Here is a 13,562-nt window from a genome sequence, read left to right as displayed (position 1 = left end):
GATCACCAACGGCCTCAACATCTGCTTGTTCTCCATTTGCGACTTTAATGAAACTTTCGCTTCTTTGCAAAGTTCTCATCGAACGGAATCCCTGTAATGAATTAGCAACATGAATAGTTGCACCTGAATCAATCCACCAAGTAGATTTTGAAAACTTTACATACAAGGATTCATTTACGAACGTAATAATGTTCTCACCTTTATTCTTCATTATCATCTTTAAGAAATCAGGACAATTCTTTTTATAATGCCCCGTCTTCTTGCAGTGGAGACACTGGTCTTTAGCCACTGGGAATTGCTGGTTCTGAGACTGTTGCATGGGACCTTTTCCAGATGATTTGGAGGAAGAACTATTATTATAGTTCTTTTTCTTATCTTTTAGGTAGTTCACAGAACCACCTTGTGAAACTTTTATTCTTTCCTCCTCCTGCACACACATGGCTATGAGCTTTTCCAAATCCCATTTTTCAGGCTGTATGTTGTAATTAACAACAAATGTGTCAAATTCTTTGGGCAAAGAAGCAAAAATCAAATGAATAAGAAACTCATCCTTGAGTGCCAAATCCATTGGTTTGAGCTTAGATGCCAGATTGCTCATTCTCAGTATGTGCTCTCTAATGCCACTGCCGCCACCAGAGTACCTTTCTGTGACCAGCTGCTTGATCAGCTGGGTTGCATATGTCTTTGAAGAGCCAGTGAACTGACTCTTTATTCTGTCTAGGTACTCTGTGACCGTGTCACAGTCTGGAATTGAGCCCACAATAGCAGGCTCAATTGTGTTCTTTATCACTGCCAGACACTTCTTGTTGGCAGTGACCCATTTCCTATGCTCAAGGTCATAGGACATCTTTACGGGAGCAAAATCCCGCTCTCTGTTCTGCCATGCAGCATCAGTCTCATCTGTCTCCCTCACCGGTGCCACAGGTTCTTTAGGGCACGGTGTGGTGACAACCCAGTCCACCTCAGCGAGGATAAATGCCAGGTCTATCTTTTTCTTCCACTCATTATAGTTATCACCTTTTAGAGTGGGGATCTCTTTGATACAACTCATTAAGTTGTATCCTCCTGAAAACATAATTCAAATAGGGTGAGAACAGAAATAACAACAATAATTGCATGCCTTAGTTTAACGTTGGTCAAAATTAAAACATACAATTATTTTCTACACTTATTCTACATCACCGTTGGGCAGAAATAGAATTAATGTATAACAAAAACATTATAATATTGCCATTAATCAACGTTGGTCAGAATAACAACAATATTATAATCTATTTAAAACATATCCTTTTCAAAATTAAATTCTCCCGTTGGTTCGAATTTAATAACGAAAATTACAACTTTAAATACGCAACGGAAACTTTAGCATTTTATAATCTTTTTCCTATTTTCCAGAAGCAAATTTACTGTTTACTGAACAAAAAATATCGTTGGATAAATTTTGTACAGAAAATTGTCATAAAAATCAATTCAAATCGATCAAACTGCTTTCTGGAAAATAAGAAAAACAAAAACTGTTACTTTACTGTTTACTTGGCCATTTCGGCCCAGCCAGCACACGCGCGGCCCACCAAAATTCGGCCCATGCCCTTTTCTCGCGCGCGCGCGCCAGCCAGCACACCTGGCCCAGCGGCTTGCGGTCCAGCCGCGCGCTCCAGCGCTCCCCCGCGCCCAGGCCGCAACCTGGGCCTGGGCCGGGAATTCGGCCGCGCATCCATTCCCGCCTGGGCTGCAGCGCTGGCCCAGTCGCGCGTGGCCGTCCATCTCCATCCGACGGCTGCCCGCGCGCGTCGCGAGATCAAAACCCCCCGCGACCGGCGCGGCGCCCTTGACCTAGCGTCATTCGGCTTCGCTCTCTCTCTCTCCGCCCCTCACTGCTCTCTCCTCTCCACTCAGTCCCGCCGCAGCAGACACCGAGCGAGGAGCTCCGATGGCGAGAGAGATCAGCAAGCCCCGGCGCCGTCTCCGGCCCCCTCGCCGGCGTGCGCGCTCCCCAGCGGGTGAGCGCGCCGCCGTCGAGCGGCCTGGCCGCGGCGCCCTAGTGGCCGTTCCGGCGAGTAGATCACCCCCGGCCGGCCCTTTTCTTCCCCGCGCGCCGGCGTGACTGTAGTGCCGCGCAACGGCGAGGTAGGCCACCCTCTTACCTTTCTCCCCTTTCTTTTGATTCTTTTGATTTGTTCGGTTTTGACCCGATTTGACGATTAGGGTTAGGGTTGGGGTTTGGGATGGCCTCTGTTTTGCTTTTCCCGAAACGATTTCGGCTTTTAGGGTTCGATTTTGTCATGAAAACGAGCCCTCAATTTTCCTTTAACCCAGTTAGGGTTAGGGTTCATCCGAACCCACTGTCGGCCGAAGCCCCTTCTACGTTCTAGATCCGCACTGGATCTCTTCATCTTTTGCTTTTCAAACCGATTTATCCGTTCTAGATCAAAACCCTAGCCATATCTATACCTAAACCGTGGCTCCGGTACCAATGTTATGACTGTAGGATCATCGATCTAGACTTTGACTGTTCTATTTGGTACAACATGTAAAACAGTAGATCCTAGGACATGTAGAAACGGTCTACAGAGAGACAGGGAGAGAAAGGGAAGGGTACCGAACCTGAGACCGCAGGGGTGGAGGATCCAGTAGCCTCCATCAGGTTCGTCGATGTAGGCTGCGCACGGGCAGCGACGGTCGGTGAAGAGAGGCGACGCAGTGGAGACGATGATGACGGTGGCGGCTTCCCGTCGCTGGCTGCGCGTCCTCTTCGAGATCGGACTAGGGTTTTGTCGGTGGGTTTGCGGCTCACGGCGAACCTCGTGCTTTGAGCCGCCGGCCCCCACCTATCTATATAGCGCAGTGCGACGGGGGCCCACCAACCATGTAGGGTTGGGCGCCCCCGATCAGGGCGCGAGACCAAGGCCCAATAGGCCGTTGGGCCTACTGGTCAAGAGATCAATCTAACAAGTACAAGCTCCAGAAGGACGTTCGGAAGCAGGTGCAGTGGCTCCACAGCGAGCTGGAGTGCATCCACGCCTTACTCCGCGTGGTCGCTGGTGTGCCATGGGACTGGCTCGACGAGCAGGTGAAGGTGTGGGCGCGCGAGGTCAGGGAGGCATCTTACGACATGGAGGATGTCCTCGACACCTTCCTCGTGCGCGTCGATGGCGGAGAGCCTGCCGACCCGAGCAGGCTCAGACGCGCCATGAAGAACATGGGCAAGGTGTTCACCAAGGCCAAGGTTCGCCATGATATTGCGGGTGCCATCGATGATATCAAGAAGCATCTCGACGAGGTTGCTGAAAGGCGTCAGAAGTACAAACTCGATGAGATGATTATGTCCAAGTCAATTACATCAGCGTCCACTATTGATCCTCGCCTTACTGCTATGTACAAAGATGTTTCCCAACTGATTGGCGTTGACAAGTCAAGGGACGAGCTCATCTCTATGCTGAATCTATCCCAACCAGATGATGATGCGCCTAACAAGAAAACTATCAAGAAGGTTTCTATTGTTGGTGTTGGGGGATTGGGCAAAACCACTCTTGCCAAAGCGGTGTGTGACAAGCTTAAGTCGCAATACGATTGTGGGGCTTTTGTTTCAGTTGGTAGGATCATGATTTGGTAAAAGTTTTCAAGGACATTCTCTTTGATCTTGACAAAAATAGGTATGAGAACATTCATAACACTGGAAGAGGTGTTGATCTCCTCATCCGTGAAGTTCGAGAATTCCTAGAGAACAAGAGGTACACATCAGAAATCCAATTGTAAATTGTAATTAGCAAGTGCCTTTTAAGATGATGTTGCTCCACAATTTGCTGTAGGTTATACTAAAAAATATTATCTCCGCATCATCTATGCATGCCAGACTGCTGCTTGAGATTGATGTTTTTCTACTCCACACATAAAAAAATGCATAATTCAGTGGTATCCGACATAAATGCTTTTAGCTCACCTGTTAGAAAAATGCATAATTCAGTGGTGTCCGACATAAAAGGGCATGCATAGTATCATAATTTAATTAACGGCTTAAACATTTCTAATTCATAATTGAACTTAGTTTTTTTATATTTTTCTTCTGCAACTATAAACTTTCAACTTATAGTATAAAAATAAGGACCCTAAAAAATATAGTATAAAATAATCTCATAAGACGATAACTTCTTATTGCATATGCATAAAAGTTGAGGTATATTTTAAGAAAAAGAACAGTTTTAGGGTCACCTTGTGTTGCAACATGCACTTAGATATGTAACTTCTGTATACAACTTGGCCTTAAATTTGTAGTTTAAAAAAAAAATAGGACCTTTAATGTGTAGTTTTCAATTTTTCATGCATATGCCCAAAGTTGTAGGTTACTTCTTGAAGTTACTCTTCTATAATTACTTTCAACTACGATTAATAGTCAGAAAGATTCTGAAACATCAATGCACTGTATATTTGTACTGACATAATAGTCATGAGTTTGATATGTAATGGCGACTACTTTTAATTATAGAATTTTTTTAATTATGTAGAAGCTCCAACATTATTACTAACCAATGGTTCTTCCACTTTGGTGTGGATAGGTATTTTATTGTTATTGATGATGTATGGGAGGTATGCACCTGGGAAGCAATCGAACTAGCTCTTGTTGAGAATAATCATGGAAGTAAAGTAATCACAACTACTCAAAATGTTGAAGTTGCCAAAGCATCTGGTGAGGTTTACAAGCTGAAACAACTTTCCAATGATGACTCCATGAAATTATTTTATACAAGGTTATCTAGAGCAGACCGAAAGTTCCTTGATAACCATCCAGATGACATTTCTGAGAAAATTCTAAAGAAATGTGCTGGTGTACCATTAGCAATCATCACAATGGCTAGTTTGTTGGCTGATAAACCAGAATGCGAATGGTCAATGGTCTACAACTCTATTGGTTTTCATACTACAGATAACAGGGAAGCTGAAGATACAATGACAATACTTTCATTTAGCTACTATGATCTGCCTCCACATTTGAGGACATGCTTGCTATATCTAAGTACATATCCAGAAGATTATGAGATCAAAAAGGATTCTTTGATATGGAAGTGGATAGCTGAAGGATTTATTGATGGGAAACAGGGAACAAGATTATTTGAGCTTGGAGAAAGATACTTCAATGATCTAATTAATAGAAGCTTGATCCAGCCAGTGGAGAATGAGTGGAATGGCAGAGTAGACAGCTGTCGTGTTCATGATATGGTTCTTGATCTGATGCGTAAGCTTTCATCTGATGAAAACTTTTTTGCTATATTAGGTGACAATGTTGAAGGAACACCTGCAGCAAGCAGTGTCCGTCGGTTAGCCCACCAAAACAGAATAGCCGAGCACGTTAATTCTGAAACAATGGTTAGTGGGATGCAAAAAGTGAGGTCTTATACCGCATTCAAGTGTTTTATTGATAGCCAGGACCAGTTTTTGAGATTTAAACTTTTGCGCGTGCTAGACATAGTAGACTGCAGCTTTGAGAAAGGTTGCCACCTTGAGCATCTTGGTGATTTACTTCACTTGAGGTACCTTAGGATAAGATTCAACGGTAGTTCCCCTGAGCTCCCCATACAACTAGGGAATCTAAAGTTACTGCAAACACTCGATGTGCAAGGAACATTGCCAGCTAGCATTGTGCAACTAAAAGAGCTGGTCCGGCTATGTGCTGACAAGGTACCGGATGAGATTGGGAAGCTGGTTTCCCTGGAGGAGCTAAGAATAATGAATGGTTGGAGTGACAAGGCCTTGAAATTTTTGAAAGAGCTTGACAGCCTGCGAGAACTGAGGGTACTTGAATTTGCCACTTATGATGGGGTGGACGAGAGCATGCAGAGATATTTTGTGGAGGCTCTAAGCAACATGCAAAAGCTCCAGCATATAGATGTGTACGATTCACCTTGGCACGCAGATACAGCCATGTGGGAAGCAGCAGGCTTTGTGCTCCCACGACCTCTCCATTATTTGGGATGGCATTTAATTAGATTGTCCAACCTGGCCCACTTGGTGCTGTTTGTGATTACTATGGATGAGCAGGATCTGAAACTCCTTGCTAGGTTACCGGCGCTCTGTTATCTCTACCTGACAACAGAGTCCACGGTAACAGCAAGCAATATTAACGCCGGTGATCGCAGCTTCTTCCAGAAGTTGAGGCACTTTGGGACCAATGCAATGGTTGTTAGATATTATGGGCTTGGCCCATTTATTTAATAACTTTATTAAACTCTATGGTCCGTACATGTGCATTCATGGTTTTATACCATATGGGAATTTAATCGAGAGGCGACTCTACTTAAATACTTGGTCATTGGTCGATCTATTTGAGAAGTAAAAGTGGATCACCTGGATGCCACACGCGCGCGCGCGCCGCCGCCGCCGCCGCCCGGCCCGGCCCGAGCCCGTGCGCGTGGCGAGGCAGGCAGGCAGCCGGGCGGGCGGGCGGGCGAGCGGACGGCTTCTCGTCTTCTGGCCTCTGTCTATAAAACAAATCCTCCCCTCTCGGTTATGTTCTCTTGGCGAAAATACACCACTTTCCAGCAGCGCAAGTTCTTCCCGTTCCACCTCCGGCGAGCACCAGAGATGGAAGAGTAGGCCTCCGGAACGCGTCTCCGTCGTGGGCTTCACCTGCTCGGGTGAAGACGGGCGATTACGTTTTTGGGGAGTGTCGGTGGTGGCACGACTACTCGCTGGTCAACCTGTAGCAGTGCCTCTTCACGGCATCCTTTTCTGCACTGCATCGAGCGGGACGACTACAACAGCAAAGCACCACCATGGCTTTTCCTGGTGCGAGCGGCTCCGCCGCAGGGTATAATCTCCTTCACCCTCTTCTGAGTTTCATTATCAATATCATGATGTTCCTAGGCAATACTGCTATCATTTTCAACATGCTCTGTTTGGTTGATTTGAATGATTATGCTAGTACTGGTTTTCTGGTTCCTTTTAATTTTGTGATCATCATGATCTTAATATTTGAGAACACATCTTTTATATTTGTGATCATGTCTGTGATGCTTCAGCTATGTAAAACGATCATGTCTGTGATGCTTCAGCTTTGTAAAATAATGTTTCACATATGTTTCGGCTCTATAATTTGTCTTATCGTCATGTTAACATTTGTCGTGAATTGTTTCTGTCTTTTTGTTCATGACTTCACTCTCCTTTTTATTGCGTTATTTTTATGGATTAAAATAAATGTGAAAATGCCTTATTTATCAACAATCCAAAAACGTAATTTCAGGCCATTTTCATCTGTTGGCTTTGCGGGCATGCTAAAGCCTACGCCGTTTGAGGGCACTCACTACAAGAGGTGGCGTGAGAAAGCCCTTCTGTGGTTGTCGGCCATGCGCTGTGGTCATGTGCTCAATGAGCAGCCTGCTACTGTGAGATCCGATGAGGATGAGCAGGCTTGGGGACATGCTGAGACCATGTGCAAGGCTGCACTGTTGAGCATCATCAATGATTCTTTGGTTGATGCCTACATACCACTCCCGACTGGCAGAGCTGTGTGGGAAGCCCTTGAGGCCCGGTACGGTCTTTCCGACGCCGGTTCTGAGCTGTACATCATGGAGCAGTTCCATGACTACAAGATGGTTGATAACCGTCCTGTAGTCGAACAGGCTCATGAGATACAGGGACTGGTGAAGGAATTGGAGCTGTACGGCTGTCCTCTCCCTGACAGGTTTGTGGCAGGTTGTATTATTGCTAAGCTGCCACCTTCCTGGACTGATTTTGCTACTACCTTGAAACACAAGAGGCAGCAGTTTAGCATTGCTGAACTTGTTGGCACTCTTGATGTTGAGGACAAGGCAAGAGCAAAGGATGTTAAGGGAAAGAGCAAGGGCGGGAATGGTGAGGCGACTACTAGTGCACATGTGGTGCAAAAGTTTCGTCCTAAGCCACAAAAGAAGAAGCCCCAGCAGGAGCTTAAGCAGAAATCCACTACCTTCTTCAAGAAAGGTAATAATAAGAAGATGGGATTAGACAAGGCAAAGATGAACTGCTTCACTTGTGGGAACACTGGGCACTTTTCTAGAGAGTGTCCTGAGGCTAAGTGGAAGCCCCCACCAAAGGCGAAGACAGTCAACACCATTGAGACTGATGCAGACGCTGCTGGGTATGGTAATTTATCTGCATTTACAGTTTGTTCCTCACCTGATTGGTGGGTTGATACAGGTGCAAATATACATGTGTGTGCTGATAAGTCCTTGTTTTCTTTTTACCAGGTCGGGAGGAGTGGAGCCTTGCTGATGGGGAATGGCGCGCGTGCTGGTGTTCATGGTGTTGGTACGGTGGATCTGAAGCTTACTTCGGGGAAGACCGTGCAACTCAAGAACGTGCATCATGTCCCCTCAATAAGGAAAAATCTTATTAGTGGCTCTCTGCTATGTCGAGACGGTTTTAAACTTGTGTTTGAGTCGAATAAATGTGTTATGTCAAAGTATGGAACCTTTGTTGGAAAAGGCTATGAGAGCGGAGGCTTGTTCCGCTTGTCTTTGGTTGATACTTTACCTCTTGCAGTGAATAATGTCGTTAATAACGTTAATGTTGAGATGAATGTTTGGCATTCTCGATTATGTCATGTTAATCTTGGTTGCATGTCCCGCTTAGCTGGTTTGAATTTAATTCCTAAATTTGATGTTGCCAAAAGCTCCAAATGTCATACATGCGTTGAGGCAAAACAACCTCGCAAGCCTCACAAGGCAGCTGTGGCGAGAGAGTTGGCACCACTTGATCTCATCCATTCCGATATTTGTGAAATGAACGGAATTTTGACAAAAGGTGGTAAGAGATACTTCATAACGTTCATAGATGATTGCACTCGATATTGCTATGTGTACCTAATTAAAACAAAAGATGAGGCATTACATTATTTTAAAACCTTTAAAGCTGAGGCTGAGAATCAACTTGAAAAGCATATCAAACGGTTGCGGTCCGATCGCGGGGGAGAATATTTCTCTAATGAATTTTCTGAGTTTTGCGCGGTGCACGGTATAATTCATGAGAGGACACCTCCATACTCACCACAATCCAATGGGATTGCTGAAAGAAAGAACCGCACTCTAACTGACTTGGTGAATGCCATGTTGGAGATAGCTGGTTTATCTAAGGAATGGTGGGGTGAGGCAATTTTAACTGCGAATCATGTCCTAAATAGAGTGCCCACAAAGAACAAAGAAATCACTCCATTTGAGGATTGGGAGAAAAAGAGATTAAATATTTCTTATCTTCGCGTTTGGGGTTGTTTGGCCAAAGTGAACGTGCCAATAAACAAAAAGCGAAAGCTTGGACCAAAAACTGTAGATTGTGTTTTCTTAGGCTATGCCATTCATAGTGTGGGCTATCGGTTTTTAATAATAAATTCTAGTGCTCCTGATATGGCTGTTGGAACGGTCATGGAGTCTAGAGATGCCACGTTCTTTGAGAATGAATTTCCAATGAAAATAGGTGCATCTAGCATGTCTAGTCATGATCCTATTCCTGAACTTCATGAATCAAATATACACGCTGATGATAACACCCATGAGCTTGAGCAAAATCCTGAGGAGGATGATAATACTGTCACTCGAAGGAGTAAGAGGCAAAGAGTTGCAAAATCCTTTGGAGAAGACTTTATTATATATCTCGTGGATGACACTCCCACAACCATTTCTGAGGCATACTCTTCTCCTGATTCTGACATGTGGAAGGAGGCAGTGCAAAGTGAGATGGACTCCATTATGTCCAATGGGACGTGGGAAGTGGTTGATCGTCCATTTGGTTGCAAACCTGTGGGCTGTAAATGGGTGTTTAAAAAGAAGTTGAGGCCTGATGGTACAATTGAGAAGTACAAAGCTAGGCTTGTTGCTAAGGGTTATACACAGAAGGAAGGCGAAGATTACTTTGATACTTACTCACCTGTTGCTCGGTTGACGACCATTCGTGTGTTGCTATCCCTGGCTGCCTCACATGGCCTTTTCATTCATCAGATGGATGTTAAGACAGCCTTCCTAAATGGAGAGCTTGAGGAAGAGATCTACATGGATCAGCCTGATGGGTTTATTGCAAATGGTCAAGAGGGTAAAGTTTGTAAGTTATTGAAGTCCCTATACGGCCTAAAGCAAGCCCCTAAGCAGTGGCACGAGAAGTTTGATAAAACTTTAACATCAGCCGGCTTTGTTGTGAATGAAGCTGATAAATGTGTATATTATCGGTTTGGTGGTGGTGATGGTGTGATACTATGCTTATATGTGGATGATATATTAATATTTGGCAACAATCTAAATGTGATTAAAGAAGTAAAAGATTTTTTGTCGAGTAACTTTGAGATAAAAGACTTGGGAGAGGCTGATGTTATTCTCAATATTAAGCTTTCAAGGGAGGAAGGAAATGGTGGGGTAACTCTTATGCAGTCTCACTATGTGGAAAAGGTCTTGAACCGATTTGGGTACAATGAGTGTACACCTGCTCCTACTCCGTACGATCCAAGTATTCATTTGAGGAAGAATCACAGAATTGCAAGAGACCAATTGAGATATTCACAGATAATTGGTTCTCTTATGTACCTAGCTAGCGCAACCAGGCCTGATATCTCGTTCGCTGTAAGCAAACTGAGCCGGTTTGTGTCAAATCCGGGAGATACTCACTGGAATGCTCTTGAGAGAGTGCTGCGCTATTTGAAAGGGACAATGAGTTACAGCATTCACTTTTCCGGGTATCCGAGGGTACTAGAGGGTTATTGTGATGCTAATTGGATTTCTGATGCGGATCAGCTGTATGCCACGAGTGGATACGTGTTTCTACTTGGAGGTGGTGCTGTTTCTTGGAAGTCTTGCAAGCAGACTATCTTAACGAAGTCTACAATGGAAGCAGAACTGACCGCATTGGATACCGCTAGTGCTGAGGCAGAGTGGCTCCGTGATCTCCTGATGGATTTGCCGATTGTTGAGAAACCAATCCCAGCAATTTCCATGAACTGTGATAATCAAACTGTGATCACTAAGGTAAACAGTTCTAAGGATAACATGAAGTCCACAAAGCATGTGAAGAGACGTTTGAAGACTGTCAGAAAACTGAGAAACTCCAGAGTAATTGCATTGGACTATGTTCATACATCAAATAATCTGGCAGATCAATTCACTAAGGGTCTGTCACGCAATGTGATAGAAGGTGCGTCGAGGGAACTGGGTTTGAGACCCACATAGAGCCATCAACAGTGGTAACCTATCCTATGTGATCGGAGATCCCGTGAATTAGGATGGCGAAACAAGCTGTTGATTGACTGAGGGAGAGACCCCTTAGATTATAGCTCAGTTCGTTGGAGATACACCGTCTCTCTAATACTGTTAGGCAGGATGATTAAGTTCTTAATGTGATCCGAGCGGCTTGGTACAGCGGGGATGTTGTCCTACAGAACATCCTATAAGGAACACACCTATATGAGCTCGATTGCTAGTCACAATCTATGAGATGTGGGTAATCTCTAGATGCTCATGAAAAGGCCTCGAAGTGTGACTTATATGCTTCAAATAGAGGGAAGGCACTTGGCAGCCTAGTATCAGTTAAGAGGCTATGTGAAACTCATCTCGCACAAAACTGTCAATTCAAGGTTCTGTCCATTGTTCAGTTGTGGATGAGTGTAGCTAGCTTTCTAGATGGATGTTCAACTTAACAGTCTCCATCGAAACACTGGTATATAAAAGGAATGTGGTTCTGAGAACTTCAAACTGCGTACCCTAGAGTTTGGTGGGGATTGTTAGATATTATGGGCTTGGCCCATTTATTTAATAACTTTATTAAACTCTATGGTCCGTACATGTGCATTCATGGTTTTATACCATATGGGAATTTAATCGAGAGGCGACTCTACTTAAATACTTGGTCATTGGTCGATCTATTTGAGAAGTAAAAGTGGATCACCTGGATGCCACACGCGCGCGCGCGCGCCGCCGCCGCCGCCGCCCGGCCCGAGCCCGTGCGCGTGGGCGTGGGTGTGGGCGTGGGCGTGGCGTGGCGAGGCGAGGCAGGCAGGCAGGCGGGCGGGCGGGCGGGCGGGCGGGCGGGCGGGCGGGCGGCGGCGAGCGAGCGGACGGGCGGGCGAGGCCTTTATTTTTGAAACTGACGAATTGATTGGAATTGATTGGAGGAGTTTCTGGTAACTCCCGTGACTCCTGGCTCTCCGTCTCCGTCTCCTCCGTCTCTCCCACCGCAGAAGGGAGGTGTGACCCCTCGGTGCCGTCGGCTTCTCGTCTTCTGGCCTCTGTCTATAAAACAAATCCTCCCCTCTCGGTTATGTTCTCTTGGCGAAAATACACCACTTTCCAGCAGCGCAAGTTCTTCCCGTTCCACCTCCGGCGAGCACCAGAGATGGAAGAGTAGGCCTCCGGAACGCGTCTCCGTCGTGGGCTTCACCTGCTCGGGTGAAGACGGGCGATTACGTTTTTGGGGAGTGTCGGTGGTGGCACGACTACTCGCTGGTCAACCTGTAGCAGTGCCTCTTCACGGCATCCTTTTCTGCACTGCATCGAGCGGGACGACTACAACAGCAAAGCACCACCATGGCTTTTCCTGGTGCGAGCGGCTCCGCCGCAGGGTATAATCTCCTTCACCCTCTTCTGAGTTTCATTATCAATATCATGATGTTCCTAGGCAATACTGCTATCATTTTCAACATGCTCTGTTTGGTTGATTTGAATGATTATGCTAGTACTGGTTTTCTGGTTCCTTTTAATTTTGTGATCATCATGATCTTAATATTTGAGAACACATCTTTTATATTTGTGATCATGTCTGTGATGCTTCAGCTATGTAAAACGATCATGTCTGTGATGCTTCAGCTTTGTAAAATAATGTTTCACATATGTTTCGGCTCTATAATTTGTCTTATCATCATATTAACATTTGTCGTGAATTGTTTCTGTCTTTTTGTTCATGACTTCACTCTCCTTTTTATTGCGTTATTTTTATGGATTAAAATAAATGTGAAAATGCCTTATTTATCAACAATGGTCCTGTTTGAGCAGCCCGACGAGGAGGACGTACACTAGTGTTTCATTGCATATGTGGAATGGAGAGGATGCTATGCCCATTGCCTCTAGAAAAAGCAATGACTCCAGAAAAGTTGTACCCTCTGGAGTGATGCCAAATCTTGAAATGCTTGATTTTGATGTCCCTTTGTGGGCCCTGAAAGGTAACTACAATGACTACTGTGGGAATATTGGCTTGGAGTACCTGCCTTCCCTTCCGGAACTCAGAGGGAAGATCAGCTATCGTGGCGTGTCTGTTGTGGAGTGGGATGCTGCGTTTGCTGCACTGAGGGACGCATGCAACGTCCATCCCAACCATCCCACGTTTCGTATGCCTAGATCATATTAATCAGGTACGACGAGAATTTTGTAGTTCTAATCCAGTTAATATGTCTTTATTTATTTCTGTCTTGTTATAATCTGTCTCTTTTTTGGTATATATATATATATATATATATATATATATATATATATATATATATATATATATATATATATATATATATATATATATATATATATACAGCACTTGCTTGTCTCTACTCAATTAATTATTAGCTTTAT

The 13,562-nt window shown here is 44.8% G+C and overlaps 1 pseudogene; it reads left to right on the top strand.

Annotated features, from left to right (window-relative positions):
* LOC136480944 (disease resistance protein Pik-2-like) overlaps positions 1 to 13,347 on the top strand; it is a 31,456-nt pseudogene extending 18,109 nt beyond the window's left edge.
* Positions 13,348 to 13,562: the final 215 nt, after the last annotated feature.

The sequence above is a fragment of the Miscanthus floridulus genome, chromosome 9 (assembly GCF_019320115.1).
Source record: "Miscanthus floridulus cultivar M001 chromosome 9, ASM1932011v1, whole genome shotgun sequence".
Lineage (NCBI taxonomy): Eukaryota > Viridiplantae > Streptophyta > Magnoliopsida > Poales > Poaceae > Miscanthus > Miscanthus floridulus.
The sequence above is the reverse complement of the archived record's forward strand: the minus strand, read 5'-3'. Positions and strand labels throughout refer to the sequence as shown.